Source organism: Tribolium castaneum, chromosome 2, assembly GCF_031307605.1.
Source record: "Tribolium castaneum strain GA2 chromosome 2, icTriCast1.1, whole genome shotgun sequence".
Lineage (NCBI taxonomy): Eukaryota > Metazoa > Arthropoda > Insecta > Coleoptera > Tenebrionidae > Tribolium > Tribolium castaneum.
Genome location: NC_087395.1, coordinates 4,269,938 through 4,288,504, shown reverse-complemented (window position 1 = coordinate 4,288,504; position 18,567 = coordinate 4,269,938). Strand labels below are relative to the sequence as shown.

The window sequence follows — 18,567 nt, the reverse complement described above, 5'->3', positions numbered from 1 at the left end:
GAAGTTCCTTTAGGACTTTCGGATCTTTCTTTTGTAAAAGCCGATGAAAAGTGCCGCCTATTACCATTGGGTACTAAAAATGTTGAGTCAATTTTGCACACTCCTGTCAGTCGGAGGAAATACGATTGCTGCAATTTTTTAGAAGGAAAATTTGCAATCACAAAAGTTGTTTGGAAATTAATTTTTGAAGATGGTCAATTTCATCCTAGACATTATCCATATAACTTTCGCAATAGAATAGCTAAATACGTTAATAACACGTGTAATATTGCTTTTTATAAATGGCGCAGTCGTAAAAATGACACTTTTGTTTTATATGCCTACTGCAGCCATAACAACTCAAAATGCAAAAATTTTAAAATTGAAATAAAAAAAAAATTAAATTAGATCAATACATGGAAGCCGTCGTGTATTCATCTTCTCTTAACTTTTGCCATCCATACAAAATTACAAGTTTTGTTAAGGGTGTTGAAAGAGATTTAACACGAAACAAGCTCATGAAAACGCGACCGCTTATTTTTCGAAAAGATTTAATTCGTTCAGCTAATATGGAACTTCTGACAGTAGCTGGTAATTATGAGCAAATAAAATCTGAGTCGGTGATTAGAAAAGCAAGGTCAGAAGCTTTAAATTTAAGAAAACGTTTCAACGATGATAACACAGGTCTACAAAATAAAATAAAAAAATGGTGCCGCCGAATTTTACACATAATATGAAAGTATGATATCTAACAACACTTTCAGTAAGACTAAATTACAAAAACTACGTGTAGTTTTTTATCTACTCATATTGATAATTTCTTTTCTCTGTAGCCTTTTATCTTGTTTAGTTGTGTTTGCTGTTCGATTGAAAACGTTTGTAAATTAGACCTGAAAGAATGTCATCGTCTAGACGATCGTGTTTAAACAACCCAAACAGTTTTTGTTATGTTTGTGGCGAGTATACGCTGAAAAAGTTTCGAAAACCTATATCTGAATTTGTGCAAAATGCGTATTTTGCTTATTTTAATTTAGAAATCAAAGACATTGATAAAACATGGACTCCAAACAATGTTTGCAAAATGTGTACTGAACATTTAAGGCAATGGATAAATGGTCAAAGAAGTCATTTGAAGTGTAGTGTGCCTATGATTTGGAAGGAACCAAAAAATCACTATAATGACTGCTATTTTTGTTTAGTTAAGGTACATGGTATTAACCCAAAAAAAATGACCTATCCCGATCTGGTATCTGCTAGAAGACCTATTCCTCATTCAGAAGATATCGATGCTACAAGTTTTTGTGACCTGTCTGATTGTGAAGATATAGAATGTAGTACATCCGACGATAGTGACAGTAATGATAATTTTGAAGGTCCCTCATCAAAACCCGTACTTTTTACTCAAGCAGCTTTAAATGACCTTATTAAAGACCTTGACCTTTCAAAAGAAAGATCAGAACTGTTGGCATCCAGACTAAAAGAGAGGAATTTACTTTCTACAGATACCAAAATTACATATTACCGTAGTCGAGAAAAAGAACTACTTCCGCTGTTCAGCTCAGAAAATGATCTAGTTTTTTGCAATAATGTTGGTGGTCTTTTGACCAAAATGGGTATCTCAAACTACCAGGCAAATGAATGGAGACTTTTTATAGACAGTTCTAAGCGAAGCTTAAAATGTGTTTTGCTACTTAATGGCAACAAGCATGGTGCGGTCCCCATTGCTCATTCCACCAAATTAAAAGAGGAGTACGAAAACATATCTCTCGTATTGTCAAAACTCAAGTACCACGATCATCAGTGGGTTATATGCGTCGACTTAAAAATGGTAAACTTTTTATTGGGTCAACAAAGCGGCTACACGAAATTTCCATGTTTTATCTGTTTGTGGGACAGTAGAGCTAAAAGCGAGCATTGGACTAAAAAAAACTGGCCTGAAAGAAAAGGCTTGACAGTTGGAAAGGAAAATATCATAAATGCAGCGTTAGTCAGTAGGGAGAAGATAATTTTGCCTCCATTGCACATTAAATTAGGACTAATGAAGCAGTACGTCAAGGCATTAGATAAAAATGGTTCCTGTTTCAATTACATATCACAAAAATTTCCTGGTTTAAGCAAGGAGAAAATTAACGCTGGCATTTTCGATGTACCGCAAATTAGGCTTTTGATGAAAGACAACAATTTCGTGCAATCAATGAACGATATAGAATCATCAACCTGGATTTCTTTCGTCAACGTTGTAAAAAACTTTCTAGGGAATTATAAGTCCGAAAATTATGTCGAATTGGTTAAAAACATGCTGGAAAATTTTAAAAAGCTTGGATGTAACATGAGCATCAAAGTTCACTACCTCCACAATCATTTAGACAAATTTCCGGACAACCTTGGCTCTTACAGTGAGGAACATGGAGAGCGATTTCATCAGGATCTAAAAAACATGGAAGAAAGATACCAGGGTCGTTGGGATGAACACATGATGGCTGATTACTGCTGGAGTATCATGCGTGAATGCTCGGAACAAACTCACGCAAAGAAATCACGAAAAAGAAGCTTTCTTCATGTTCAGTGATGTAATGAAAGGTATTAAATGCGAAATAAATGTATTTTTCCATATCTCGAAAACTACACGTACATTTAAAAAAGTATACATACCGTTAGAACCAGTACAATGAGCTTATTAAAAAACAGTTTTAGTTTTTCCGGCACCAAAACCACTGTAGACCTGTGTAATTTGGATTTAACTTGGATGCAGAAATCACACGCTGAATACATTAAACAGGTCTCATTTCCATTAAATATAAAAATTTTTAGTAATGAACAATTGCTAGTATTACAAAATTCGATAGACTTCAATTTATACTTCAATGCTACAGGTTCAGTTGTCCGAAATCAGTCTGATCCTAAGAGTACAGTTTATTATTACGCTGGTGTCGTTGTTACTAAAAATCATCGAGTGTGTCCAGTTCTAGAAATTGTATCGTCGGAACACGCAACAAATAATATTCAGGACCTCTTCGTGAGGTTTATAAACTGCTGTAAAGAAAGTAGCATGTCAAAGATACCCTTCGAAACTGTTGTTACTGATTTCAGTTTCGCAAATATTCACGCGGTATGTCTGTCTTTTAATGAAATGACGCTCAATCAATATTTGTCCACGTGTTTTGATCTAGCCATTCACCATAAGTCCGTCCCAAAAAAAATTAAAATAATCCGTTTATGTGCAGCTCATTTTATGAAAAATATTTGCACGCATTTAAATGAATTTGTTGGTCAATCTAAGAAGTCTCATCATAAATCGTTCATCAAGGAATTAATTGCATGTGCTTTCAACTTAACTACCTTCGAAGATGTTAAGTTTTGGTTTGAAAATGCTTGCATTATTGTAATGTATGAAACTTATAACGATGCCGTACAAATCGCATTGCATAACATTTCAAGTATTGCTAACTCTCTTTCTACGAATTTTACAAAAAATATTGGTGACAAAGATTTTGGTATTGACCACAGCGTTTCTGTTTCGGAAGATTTTATATCTCATACAAAATTAAGAAAAAATAGTCCATTTTACAAAGAATTTTTAAAAATTTTCAATGCTGTTGTTGCCAAGGAAGAAAAACATAATAATTCAAACATCTACTGTTGTAAGGAATTTATAAATTATATTCTAGATAGGTATATTCCTTTTTTACCAATGTGGACGCTTATAATCCATACAAAACATTCAGAAAGAGTGACAAATAATGCAATTGAAAGATATTTTGGAATTTTGAAGAATGAAGTATTGGAAAGACAAACATACTTGGCACCCTCTTTATTTATTCGACATTCGAGGGATTACGTACTTAGTATTTATCGTGAAGTTAAGTATAATATTGGAAAAGAGGGTTTGGCCAGAGCTCCAAAAACAAAAAAAGATTTAAGTAATGGTACTATACAATCCAAAAGGCTGAAAAAATCACCATCATCAATGGTGACTGATGATAAAGTCTTTATATTGAGTGAAAATGATAAAATCAGTGTCGCTTCTTCATTTGGAAGTGCTGGTACTATTGAAAGTCAATCAGACCAACTCACAAGGAAACTTGGAAAAGTAAACCTGTAAATAAACGGGCATCTTACTTTCGAGGAACTCATTTAAAGAGACAATTATTTGCTGATAAATTGGATACTATCCAAGAAGTCTCAGAAGTACCCAAAATAATTGATGTGGATAAAGTTCCCGACATAAATGTAATGACAACTGTCGCCGAAAAATCGTTTCAAATAAATTTCTTGCCCAATGGCTTAATAAACTCCATCGAGTATTATTTAAATAATTTTTTGGCCTCCAGTACTGTAAAACGTGAATGACAGTTGCTCATTCATGAAAGGTAACTTGACCTTTAAACACGATGCTGTAAACTGGTAGCAAACAATTAGGTAAAGTAACCACAAAACACTGGACGATTAGACATGTTAAAGATACAAACCGTGCTTACCATAATTAAGTTCGTATAACGAAATACTTGTTACCTATAATTATTTAATTCAATCGACCATGGTGTATATTTAATTAGTGAAAATATAAATCCCCCCGGAACAGCGCCACCTATACATACGTTTGGGAACCACAAATGTCATTGATTCTATGCATAATATTTTATAAAGAATAATATTAAAAGCTTGTCGGCCAAAAAGTTTTATACAAATCTCATGCGTTAAGTCATTTTACAGCGCTTCAACTAATAAGGCACTCGCCTTTCAGGCTCGTGCCTCAAACAAAGTTGTCGCGCTGTAAAATGTGACTTACCGCATTCGAGTGTAAATAGCTATTACTGTCGGCTACAGGGACTGTAACAGTGGCACGGTTTGACAATGCTTTGGGAGACAAATGTTTAAATAATACGGAATTCAAAAAAATTTCAAAACATTCTCTCACTAATAAAGTTGCTAATATTTTAAATTCAGTTTTAATAAAAAAAATATCAGCTACACGCGGCCACTATATGGTCTGTTCAAAGGAGTCGAATGGCTATAGTGCTGCAAAAATTTTCTGAAAAAATGCCTATCTTACGTAATATTACATACATGATATTAAACGAAGTGGAAGACAAATGGGTTTTACTTAAAATTGTCATTAAAGAAAGATAAGTAGGAGTTTTTAAACCATTTGGTTTAAAAGAAATTGAATTGCAAAGTTATCTTACGCAGTTTGTAAATTTTGTAAAGCAATATAACACTAAAAAAAGGAATTTAAGCACATTTAAAATGATTCCTGAAGATGGATGGCGTATGTCGGCAATGATGAGCGAATACACTTTGGATCCTTTGTGCTCAACTGCAAACGGTTTAATGGTATATTGGATTTTAACAAAATTGGTTTCAAAACAATCAAAACCGTTAGATGATTCAAGGTCATTTGATCACGAAAAATTTATCAAAGAAATTCAAACACTTCTTATTCACTTTTCTGACGATATGACAAGTAACTGTTTGATTTGTGGAAAAATAGAATTGGATCATACAGTAAATTGGATCCGTTGTAACACTTGTGGCAGATGGTTTCATACTCATCATGACGACATCAACACAAGTCAAAATTTAGATTCGTCTAAAGCCACATTCGCCTGCTTGTTGTGTCAAAAAATTTTTAATATTGAATCATCCACTCATGAAATCGTAAAATCTCATCTTCGCGAAAATGCTCTAATGAAAAACTTTGATTATTATGTTGAATGTAAAGCAATGGGTAAAACATATACCGTTGCCAAGTATTATAACTTCGGTATAATTAATGTTTTATCAGTAGAAGATTACCAGGATCTTCATGGTAGCATGCTAATTGATCAATATTTAAATTTGTATTATAAGGTTAATTACTTAACCAAGGAATGGTTCATAGACTATTTGATTTTGGAGTCAAAAAAAGTGAATTATTTTTTTTAATGAGGAACTACAAAAGTTACCAAGAAGTTTTTTCAACGAGCTACCTAGGCTGGCGGGAAAAAAGTAATTTTAATTCCAATTCTCAGAAGTTCCCATTTTACACTGGCAGTAGTGGATTTTGAAAATAAAACATTCCACTATTTGAATCTAATGAAATCCAATACAGATCACACATCTCGAATGTTTATTCGATTTAAAAAGTTTATATCAGAATATAAAAAATTTGCTGATCTAGAATGTTCTCAATTAAAGACGGTTGAACATGACTACCAAACTGATACAAACAATTGTGGTATTTTTGTTCTCTTTTATATTGAGGCAATTTTAAATAAAAACTCATTAAAACAAATGCCATGTACACCACAACAATATAGAACAAACGTGAAGGAGTTTTTGTTGGAAAATTCAGATAACATGCAACATGTTTGTATGGGATGCGCCAAAGAAGTTGTAACTTCTGAAGAAAATTTTCTAAAATGTACATTTTGTTTGAGACTAACTCATACATACTGTCTTTATGCTCCTTGGACAATTCAAAATGTGTGTCATTTATGTGTAAGAAATTATAATCTAAAAACATCTCAAAGTGCTGTTGGCACTTAAAAATTTACAACACATACATAAAATTGAGAAATTTAAAAGTAACATAATTTTGTTATGTACTTAAAAAAATCCGGTCCACAGCAGGAGGATTCTATAGAAAATATAGGATCCGAATGTTTCTAAAATATACCTACCGAACCTAGGGCTTATTTATAGAAACTTTTTGTTTAAATGAAACCTTTACATCATGACTACACATTTTTAGTGTAATATTCCCGTTAAATGGACCCACTGTCCATTTAAATGGACAATCAGTTTTTCAATCTTAATATTCTTAATATATATTTTAGCGACTTAAAACCCACAAAACATTATATTGGACATGTAAGTGCTGCCATCTACACATACTTTGCGTGAACTGAGCGCGAACACCTGTTCTTAAATTTGGTTTTTATAGTGGTGCAATGGCGGCGTTTCGCAATCTAACTTACGATGGTAAGTACGCCGTTTATAATCACTTAAATTGATTTTTTGTAAACAATTTATAACAAGTAGTGTGTAATTGATAGTTTAAATTAATTTTAGATCCAAAAATATTATTTTTATGCTTGTAGAATGAATGGTCCATTTTAATGAACACTAGGTTGTTCTTCTCTAATTAAGCATGTTATTTGATAACCTATTATTCCAATTAAATGGACGCTAGGTCATGCTCGTAAGATATTTAAATTTTCTTATTTTTTATTTTCAGCAATATTTGGCAATAAGAAATCCCTTAGACCTGGAGTTGATGACGAGAAACTTCTTGAGCTACTAAATGCCGATTGTTCCGACATAGACATATCAGATGAAGAAAACGAATTGGATCCTGAACCTGAAGAAATATTTAACGACAAACTCCAAAATGAGCAAACGGAGGAGGAGGCGGCAATTGATCAAAGAGAAGAAAGGGAAGACAGCGAGGAAGATGATGATGAAGATGATCTACTTCCGTTGAGTGTTGTTCGAGACAATTTACTTGTAGCTCAAGCTCAAAATAGCACCAGCAAGGCAAAGCGGACATCTTGGAAAAGAAAATCCACGTTTACACCTCCTAATTTTGACTGGACCGAACCTGAAAATGACTTTGAAAGACGTCTCGCTTGGACGGCAAAGAATTATTTGTCCATGTATTTCACGGATGAAGATTTCCAAAAAATTTGCGATTGTACAAATGCCCGATATGTTGAAGTCAAGGGAGTGTCACTAAATTTAACACTACTTGAGATTAAAAAATTTCTTGGGATGATAACCTTGATGTCTTGTTTAAAATACCCACGTATTCGAATGTATTGGGCTAAAACTACTAGGGTTGAAGCTATTGCAAGAAATATGACACGTGATAGGTTTTTTCAATTAGGAGTAATCTAAAGGTAGTGGTTGATGGCGATGTTACTGCGGCTGAAAGGAATTTAGATAAATTTTGGAAGGTCCGTCCTTTAATGAATAAAGTAAAAAATGCTTGTTTAAGTTTACCTAGAGAAAAAATTGTAGCCGTGGATGAACAAATGATTCCATTTACTGGTGTCTGTGCGATGAAACAGTTTGTAAGAGGAAAACCAAATCCAAAAGGTTTAAAAAATTTTGTTTGTGCTGCCCCAGATGGACTGGTAATTGATTTTGAATTGTACCAAGGAAAAAATACATTTTTGGAAGACAATTATAAGAATTTGGGAATTGGTCCATCAGCTGTAATTCGACTAACACAAACATTGCTACCTGGTACACACCTATACTTCGATAGATATTTTTCCACTTTACCTCTACTTGAACATCTACACCAACAAAAAATGTATGGCACAGGAACTATAATGAAGTCGCGCATTCCTTCAGCTGTTCATTTAACCAGCGACAAAATGATGAGCAAAATGGGACGTGGAGCATCGGAACAGTTATTGCGTGAAGACGAAAAAATTATCATTGTTAAATGGTACGATATGAAGCCAGTTCTTCTAGCGTCCACGGGACAGGGAAGTCAACCATACGACGAATGCAAAAAGTGGTCGAAGAAAGAAGCAAAGTACATTCAAGTACCCAGACCTAACATAGTTTCTAAATACAATGAATGCATGGGGGGTATAGATTTGATCGATCGAATGATAAGTTATTACAGAATACAAGCAAGATGCAAAAAATGGACCGTTAGAGTTATTCTACACTTCTTTGATTTAGCAATGGCCAATTCTTGGATTCTTTACAGACGCGACAAAAAGTGGCTGAACACCACTAACCGAAATATTCAGCAATACCTCGATTTTAAAATTGAGTTTGCTACATATTTGCTGTCAGATCAAAACGATTTCTTTTTGGACTTGCCAAGATCTTTGAGTACCAGAGCCAATTCTAAGGGCAGAGTTGACTCACCAAAAGTATGCGATTCTCCAACTTTAAAGAGAAATCGTCATCATTTTCCGGCAATAGCTTCAATAAAAAATTCCGTAAGGTGTAAAAATCAAGATTGCAAAAAGAAAACAAAGTTCTTTTGTGAAGCTTGCAACTTTTTTTTTGTGCATTACCAGTGAAAGAAGTTGTTTTAAAGACTTTCACAAGTAGATTTAGGACTTTTAAAACTGTTTTTATACTTTTTTAGAATCTTTGTTTCTTTGTGCATATTTAATTTTTTGGTAGGAAAGCAACCTTATGTCCACTAAAATGGACAGTTTTTTTTGAAAACCAAAAGAAAAAATAAAAAAAACTTATTAAGAAAAGTTGTTTCATTTTGCCTTTTAAAATCACCCATAAAGTTTCATGGTGATCTAATAAAAATAACCTCTCTGGGTCCCAGGAGGATATGATCAGTACTTTATATTATTAGATATTTTTTTCGATAAATAGCTCTATTAGTATTGTACGAGTAAGTATCAGCACTGAAATATTTGCTGGGTGTTATCAGCACTGAACTACTTTTTCGGTGTTCGCTGCACTGAAAAGTGTTCTGGGTGTTTTTTGGACCGGATTATAAAGTGCATAATTTTGAGAATTATGAAAAAAGCTGTAAATATCTAAATTCTAATATTACAAAGATGTTTCTTTGATCCTTGATGTCTGTAATGGTTTAACATGTAACAAAAATGGTTGTAACGAATACAAGGTATGTTGAAATAAACGCAATAAACTTCCAATTATAAATACAATCTTTTTGTTTTACAGTATTTATGTTCCACTTCGGATTAACTCAATCGACAGCCAGGCTCCAAAGGTTTACCACGAAAAATGAGAAAAAACAAAAGTGGTTATCACGAATACAAGGTACTCGTATGTTGAAATAAACGCAATAAACTTCCAATTATAAATACAATCTTTTTGTTTTACAGTATTTATGTTCCACTCCGAATCAACTCAACCGATAGTCAGTAATTCGACAACTTCAAGGTTCTCCAAGATTCTCGAAGTTTAATCGTCTTAAATTTGGTGCAAATTTTTAAATTTGTTGTTAAAGCTATAATTTCGTTATTCAGAATTAGTATTTAGTAGTCCTTATCCTCTAAGATATAATTAGTCTATTGTGTTTGTATATCTTGTGGTAACTGATATCTACTGAGAAGAAACCCGAATTTATTCGAACAAATTTTTACCCGCACATTATAACTTTATATTTAATTATGATTATGTTTTTTTGATATTCGCTATTCCGCTTGTAAGATTCGAAAAAAGTTAAATTATCTGCAAAAAATCTAAGCACAGTTGTTTTCTGTCCTAAGATCTTACCTGGTCGGCAGAGACAGCCAATCTTTTATGTTTTATTGAAAGGGCGCTTGAGTCTTAACACTTTTACAAAAAGCGTCATAATTTCACAGATAAGGTTTATGAAGGTTGCATAATCTTAGACGGTAAGGTTTACTAATTACTACACTATTTTTGTTTTGAAAGAAGGCGTTGTGTAAAACATTCTGTATTTATGTTTAAATTTGAAAGGAAATGTGCAATATAAGTTTGTTACTTGATTTGTTACTTTATTTAATTGGATAGTAAATTTTGTGTTGTAGTCGACAATACTTAAAAAATATAGTTTTACTTGGATTATAATTGCCTTAAATTTTTCTTTTAAGAAAGACGTATTTGTTGGATGAATATTATAAATATTACAAATAAGTAACTAAATAAGGGCTAATATTCACAGTTTGTAGAAAACACAAAAAAGACAATTTCTTAGTGTTAACGGCCTCTTGGACACTAAAATTAAAAACAATAAAGAGAAAGAAATTAACTGTGTCTATACAAAATCAAAATTGAAGTCATTCATTATGCACAAAAAATATAAAAGGGCATTGTGTGACAAAACCGATTTCTGGGTGAAATGGGACGAAAACTGCAATAGTGCATTTGCGGAGCTGGACAAGATAAATTTTTTTAACATTGTTCCGACAACTAAAAGGTCATAATTTTCTTTTTGAAAAACGTCTTTTTAATTATAAATTCTGTGAAACTATTAAAAGACAAGCGACGATTTCCAACAACTTCTATTATTCATTGCGTACCCCAAGCGCTAAACGTGATGTCACATTGTTCTGGCAATAGCAAAAATTTACAACAATAGAATTAATTAGCTCTTGATAATAATTCCAGCTGCCAGTAAATGTTTCCATTTGACAAAATCCACATAGTATGGCACAGAGTGGAGAAGCATATCGCGCGGTAAAAGAGAGAAAAAAAAAGAAGAAACTAATAACACACTATAAGAGAAACATTGGAATAAATGGAACATATAATGAAAACGAAAAAAAGAATAAAGTAGAGGCAAAAACCACATTCCAGAATTTCAGAAAAATACAAATTGCCAGGAATCACTACCGTAACAGCTGCTTTGCAACTAACCCTAGTATAAACCCATTATTTTACCCTTAGCTTTCAAAAAAATTCTTAACAATTGTATTTTCTATGTCGGGTAACAATGTACTCGTATTGTGTAAGCTTCTACCTGGGCTTGAGCACAAACCCAACCGACAAAACAGCCCACCACTAATACTTAAAAAGGTAATAGTATGGACTAAAATAAAAAAATAAGTCAAAGTATTTAGACAAACGATTAGACCTGGTAGTGTTTCTTGGCATATTCACAGCCGGCTGTGAATATTGTCAAATATGTATGAAATACAAAAAAGTGCTTAGAGTCTGCCCTATAATTGTTTATCATTATTTAAAAATGTTTCAAACTTTTGAATCATTGTGATTACGAACAATTTTTATAAACGTCATTATCAAAATTGTAAATTTTAGTTATTATTTGATTACGTAATAGAATTGAATTTTCATTCAACTATTTTTTTTATCTATTTGAAATTTTGACTTACTTTTTGCTGTTTCAAAACTATATAAACGCCAGCGTCGCATTTTATCAAATTATTTTTTTAAATAAGATTAATAAAAAAGTAAAATAGTTAGTAATGATTATTCATTAAATACTATAAATTAGGTAATTAGTTAATTTTTTGAAATGCATAAATAATTTAAAACAACTAATTTTGAGAGAAACTGCGACGTTGGCGTTTACATAGTTTGGAAACAGCTAATAAGAACAACTACAAATTTTTGTCTTTTTTTGTTTTTAATTTATTTGTTTCCACCACATAAAATTTAGAACAATTTTTTTAGTCGGTTTATTGATCGTATAATTTTTTATGCGATGAACGTCCAACTGTAGTTAGAATGAGCTATTTTATTAATGTACTTTTTTGTCGGGGGCTTTTGTGTCGGTGGGCTATTTTGCGCGGGCTCTTTTGTCGGCTCACTGTTGAAAATACATACGCATGATTTAACAGCGGCCGCCGTGTATCACGGAGAAAGATTATAATCAAAATGCAGCAACACATGCCACTAGAAGAGGATGATGTCCGCGAAAAGGCAATCGTGTGCTATTTGCGCAATTACATGGTCAAGAAGATGCCAAAAAAAATTAAATTAGTATCAAGAAAACGACGTGAGATGTGCAAGCCTTTATGTATAGCTAGTAACACAATACGTACGGTATTAAACTAATTTTTTTTAACATTTTTTAGAATAAAAAAATATATACTAATTATTATTAGTCAAAAACCTTACAACTTTGCAATAATTAAAACTATAAATTCAGGATAAGAAATACGCATTTCAGTCTTGAGTTTTGTAGTCTGAGTGTAGTGTAATTGTAATTGTAAAAAGTGAAGTAAATAAAATACTAAAAATAAATATTTTTTTAATAAATTTGTTAACGCTTGTTAACAACCCTATAAAATATAGCCAACCAGGCGTGGACTTACCGGCTTCGAAGCTTCAACATGCTCGTCACATTTTTCACAAATATAACTACTTGCTGCTTGCTTACTTGTTCGCACAAATATTTGAAAACGTTTCACATTTAGATAAATTTATTTTAATTTCAAGCACACGAATAACCTGGTACATGTCGCGTACATGAGAGTTTGGGGTGCACTGCTGCAGATAGCAGGCAATAGGGGAGACCGGCAATAGTTCCCCTCCTTTTGACTAAATGTGAATTCTGCGCAGCAGACAGGGATACTTTCATTTTTTTTTCTAACTTTGCAAATTACTTAAAATGCCCGATAAACAACTAAGAAATGTAGTTAACATATAAGAACCACAAATATTTTAGATTCATTCTTATTTCCTTCTTACAGCCATTCCAGGAAAAATGCAGTCTGACACTGAAATTTCGAACTGATTTTAGTAATGTTAAGTTTCTTTCAAAATACATGATTCAGATTATTTGTAATGTGTTTTGCGCCAAACAGTTTTTGAGACAGTATAATCATTTAAATTAAAGTAATTTAATAGATCCTAAAATTTACATACATTGCCTTCTAGGCGATAACATAAAATCGAGCATAAAATACTGTCGTACAGTTGAGATAAAAAAAAATTATACCCCGGGCCAACCGGACCGGATAGCAAAAGTCCAACTAAAATTTTTTAGGTCATAAGATTCAACAAACAGGTTAGTTTACAAATTGTCCAACTAGTTTACTTAATATCCAGCTAGTTTAGGATTTAAGAGCGTCATTCTTTTTGATCGTGACCTCATCGTGACTGTACTACAACTGTTGAATAAATCTTGAAGAAATTTGCTAGTTTCTGGAAGTTATCTATAATGATAATAATATCTTTACAACTTTTGCTGTCCCTTTCGTTATCGCAAACATAAAACGTTATTTATTTTTTCTTAAATAAAACCAAGACTTTTTAATCTCTACTGTTCAATTGTAATATTGTTAAAAGTCTAATACATTCAAGAATTTTTTGTCCCATCCGTCATCTGTAAACAAAAAGTAAATTAATCAGAATTTTATCACAATTGTTTAGCGGTACAAATAAGAGATCTTTTTTGCGTCCCGTCCGTCATCAATTTGTATTTCTTTTTCCTGTTCGTATTCAAATTTTAAAAATGTGGCTCAAATTGTAGGTTGCAAACAATTTGGCTATAAAGAAAAATTCACTTCTACTGATACTGTTGATAAAAACTTAAAACAAAATCTAAAAATTTGTGCAGTGTCCCGTCCGTTAAAATGGAATGACTGCTTAGTATCTTTCCTGAGCTCTCCAGTGTTAGGCTACCATACAGTTTTCATTTGACAAGAAACAACAATGGCTACAATAAATTAAAATGATTGAGTAGCTGCAACAAGAAAATTTAATTTGGTCAAAAATAAAAAAGCGAAGATCCATATAATAGTAATTAAAAAAATAAATGAAAAACAAAGTATGATTGTAATTTATGGTATTACGTACAAGTTTTGTTTCGCTCGAAAACAGTTTTTTTACGTTATTATTGAAAAAGCCAACGGTAATAATATGAATGTTCAATTTTTTTTTTAATTCGTTGAACGAAAAGTTTAAGAGAAACTAAAGCTTTGACGTATACTTTTACCTGAAGTAAACAAAGGGACCAAAAGCCAGGTAAAATAAATTCCAATGTAACATAAAATGGTTGTCTACCTTACTTTCCATACAATTTTCTATTTACACTTTACTTGGAAACTTACACAGATAAGTACAGGTAGACACTTTTTATTATATTTGGCAAAATTGATTAATACAGCCGCCGTAGAAAAACTCCTACAACAGTTTTTGCGTTTTATATATTCCTGATGAAACAAAAGAAATATGCCCTTGATGATATAACTATTAAAACAATGAGTTTGAAATTTAAAATCAAACTGAACCTGACCTTAAAAAAATGTTCGGAAATACAACCCATCTGAAGCAAATCACAGGTTTGAAGGTCGACTCATGTGGCTTTACTCTTGATAAAAATAATTTTTCAACTATATTATCAGAAACACATCTGCTCTTTTGATGTTGTTTTTTTCTTCCTAATTCTAATTTTTTTAAACCACATTAAGTTTGGCGCTTCAACGCTACCTTTTGGCAATTCCTTAACAATAGATCTGGTCACCCTGATTGTTATACCTGAAGATGGTTTCATTAAAGAGACATCACGGTTAACAAAAGTTTCTAAGACAACTGTATGGCGGATTGGCAATCAAGGAATTTTTTAAAGAAAACCATGAAAAGACTCTGGGTTTGCCCGAAAATTAAAAGAAGATGAACACGCTCATCTGATAAGATCAATTTTATATGAGTGTTATGACAAGAAGTTTATTGCTACCTTAAGAACACTACGGACGGAAGTTTGGTCACGTACAGGACAAACCTTTTGCTTGGAGACACTGTGAAAATTTTTCATCCGCATCGCATTTAATTTTAAAACTATTAATAAGAGACAAGTTTTTATGGAATTAAAACAAATTAGAGAATGGCGCTTCAATTACCTAATAAAAATTAAGAAATTTCGAGAAAAGGGCAGACCGATAATATTTCTTGATGAAACTTGGTTTCATTCATACGACACAGTGCGAAAAGGATGGGTAGACAAAAAGAAAGTGTGTGTTACGTGTACACGTAAGTCTGATAGCAAATTTCTTTCGGTCGGAGTTAAGCCGTTTGCTGATGACGCCCCCATGTGTTGAACACAAAGATACTTTTGACTTCACACTAGGAGACTCAATATAAATATTATCCTTGTTACCAAAATTTTATAAATCAAGTAGCATTAGATGGATCAAGTGATGGAGAAAGAGTGAGGATTTTAATCAAAAATTGTTTAAAGTAATTAAAAATAATTTTAAAGAAAATAATACACTCCATGAAATTGTACTAATATTACTTGTAAATATTAAACACGATGGCGATGCTAGGGTTAAGTATTATAAGGAGCACAACGATTATGATTGTATGTAATAAATAAATAAATAAATAAATGAAATAATACACTTAACAGACCTTTTTCTTATTCCTAGACGTTTCCTATATGTGAAAGAAAAACCAAAAGAAATACCAGTTTTTATTAAATTAAGCAATTGTAAATTGTGAAAAAACATTAGGATTGCAAAAGCTAATAAGTCTCGACTCAAAAAAATTTCTATTTGTTAAATCTGTGTATCTAAAGATGAGACGAAAAGTCGCTACTTTAAAATTGTGAAAATGGCTTGGGTTGCATTAGAGAGAATAAGGGCCGGTTTACAGAAAGCGAAATTAGGATTTAATTCAACATTAAACTAATTCGAATTAAGTTGCCATTTAAAATGCGTTGACAAATATCAAGTTAATCGCGATTAAAATTTAATTGCAATTAAAATTTTCTGTAAACTGGCTCTTAATGTCTAGACATAAAATCGTGTATAAAAGATATTTATTCGTTCGCTTAATAAATTTATATCTACAAGACTTCTTACATAAAATACGATTACCATTTCGCGGAGAATATATTTTAAGTTAGTACTGGACGTACAGATTGTGCGTTTTAGAGATTCTACCTGTTTTGACGTCACTTCGAGCGTCATCACAAACAGCAAAATTTGGTAGTGCGAGCTCGTTCGTCGACCCTTCAGAAAATATAATTGCACCTTGCCCCTGCAGGTTTTTTTAAGTTATAACTACCACCATGTTTACGTCTTACAAAGTTATAAATTTTTTAGAATCACAAAATTCTAAAAAAATCAGGAACCAGATGCTGAGAAAATACTTAAGCTATTTTATAAATTTGAAGGTTGGCATAGTTTTCATTAAAGAAATAAAACTTATAAAATTTTATACCCTCTGCAAAATACATCCGGTATGTAACTGTACATACTTTTATTCTTTTGAAGTGTTGGCGGCACTCTGTGAACTATTTGCCCAACATCTGGCTTTTGTGAGAAGAGCCGAGGGTAGAGCATTTCGGAATGTTCCAATATAACTAATAAAATTCAAATTTAAAAATCTTGTGTAATGTCACTCTTGCACTACCAATAAACCCTCTATAAAAGCATTCGTCTTTTTAAGGCCCGTCCGGAGCAAGCTCGACGTTCAGAATTTTACGATACTGGTTCAACTGTCAAGCTGGAATCGGCAACAATCTTGAAGGACACCCTATTACGAGTGCATAATTTACAACACCCTAACCGCCGGTACCCCAGCCTCTTCATTCTTCGAATTTCAGAATTTTACGTAGGCGACTGACTTGCCGCATTTTCAACTCTCAAACGTAATTTTTCAAGTTTGTAACCAATCATGTATTAGCAATATTAGCAATATTATCTTGTAGTTCTATTATTTATAATAGATACTCATTCCAATTTTAATTTAGTTTAAAATTAAACTAACAACACTCTAAAACTAATTAAAAAATATAGACAGAAGAAAAATTAAATTCCGAAACTCGAAATGTCATAGAGAAATCTACGGAACAATGTTTCAAACGCAAATGATATTCACTCACTTGTACCTGTATTTATATACCAGTGGCCTGTTGGGTGTATTTGCTTATCCCATATAACAGACCAAACCAACATTAATTTCCCAAAAATAGGAGTTTAGGAAGTTTACCAAAATCAGTTCTTTACTGAAAACTTGATGAAATGCTCTAAAAACGTAAAAGTAACAACATTTCCAATTTTTCTCAAAACATGGTAAATTTAACTAAATAGAACAAAGTGACATCATATTTGAAAAAAAAATACATCAAATCACAGCTTAAAATAATATAATTTTCCACGTAATTAGGTCGCAATATCATGGAAGCGATGTACTTTTCTAATTGCGCGGCCTAAGTTTTGAACCCAAGGGCTGCCAGTGACTCAAATTCGAGACAAATGATCGTTTTTTCCAGAAAAAAGGTGACAAAAAAGTGTTTACAGGGAAGTGGCTGGATTATATACCTGGTTTGTTACTCCGTTCCCCAAATATTTAAATTTTTATTTACCACCGGAGTAATTAATAACCGACCAATATTATTTCAAATGCATTCTCATAAATAAACTTTCGTCCTTCGTACCAGAAATAAAAGCAAAACATTAATTTAGGTACCTTGTATTTTTAATAAATTCACAATTCTCATTTATTCAAAAGAATGTTTATCCCAAAGAAATTTTCAAATCTCTGAAATCTTCTCTTATAAATATAGCCATGTATTGGACATCTGTTTGCATCGTCAGGGGGTGATCATAAATTATGTTTGAAGTCCGGGTCTACTTGTTTACGGTTACTTTTTATGGGAGAGTTGTAAATTATCTCTTGCTCACTCGATTTTCGATTGCAAATAAGACTACCTCTGTGGAGGTGTTATTTACAAACATTTTTTCATTGGACTTGAAATTATCGGGTTAAACAACAAGAATAAATTTGTTAGCCATTTAAAAAATTCGAAAAAACCTCTTAAAATGCGTTTTCTAGAAATCCTTAACTTTAGTCAAACTTTCTCTACCTTTATTAGAGTCTGGCCGATAAACAGGAAAAAAAATCTCTTTTACATGATACCAAGTTTATGAAAATATGTTTAATATTTGATATTTAACATACCATTCGTGCTGATTTAGGAAGTACTGACAGTGCAACTAAAATTATTCCTGTGGTATACGCGTTACTTCCTAACCGTCAAGAAGCAACCTACAACAGATTGTTTACTTTGATTAAAAAAATATTCCATTGTGGTCAACAAAAACTTTCAAAATTGTCTTTGAAAATGAAGCGATACAAAGTGTTAAGACATTCTTTTCCCAATCCAACTTTAAAAGCATGCAATTTCCACTTTAACCAGTGCATTTGGCG

General features: G+C 32.3%; 1 long non-coding RNA gene across 1 annotated transcript; it reads left to right on the top strand.

Annotated features, from left to right (window-relative positions):
- Window positions 1–9,282: 9,282 nt before the first annotated feature.
- LOC135265484 (uncharacterized) lies at window positions 9,283–10,430 on the top strand. Its single transcript, XR_010333174.1, has 3 exons — window positions 9,283–9,577; window positions 9,637–9,735; window positions 9,801–10,430. It is a non-coding gene; the product is annotated as an uncharacterized LOC135265484 (long non-coding RNA).
- Window positions 10,431–18,567: the final 8,137 nt, after the last annotated feature.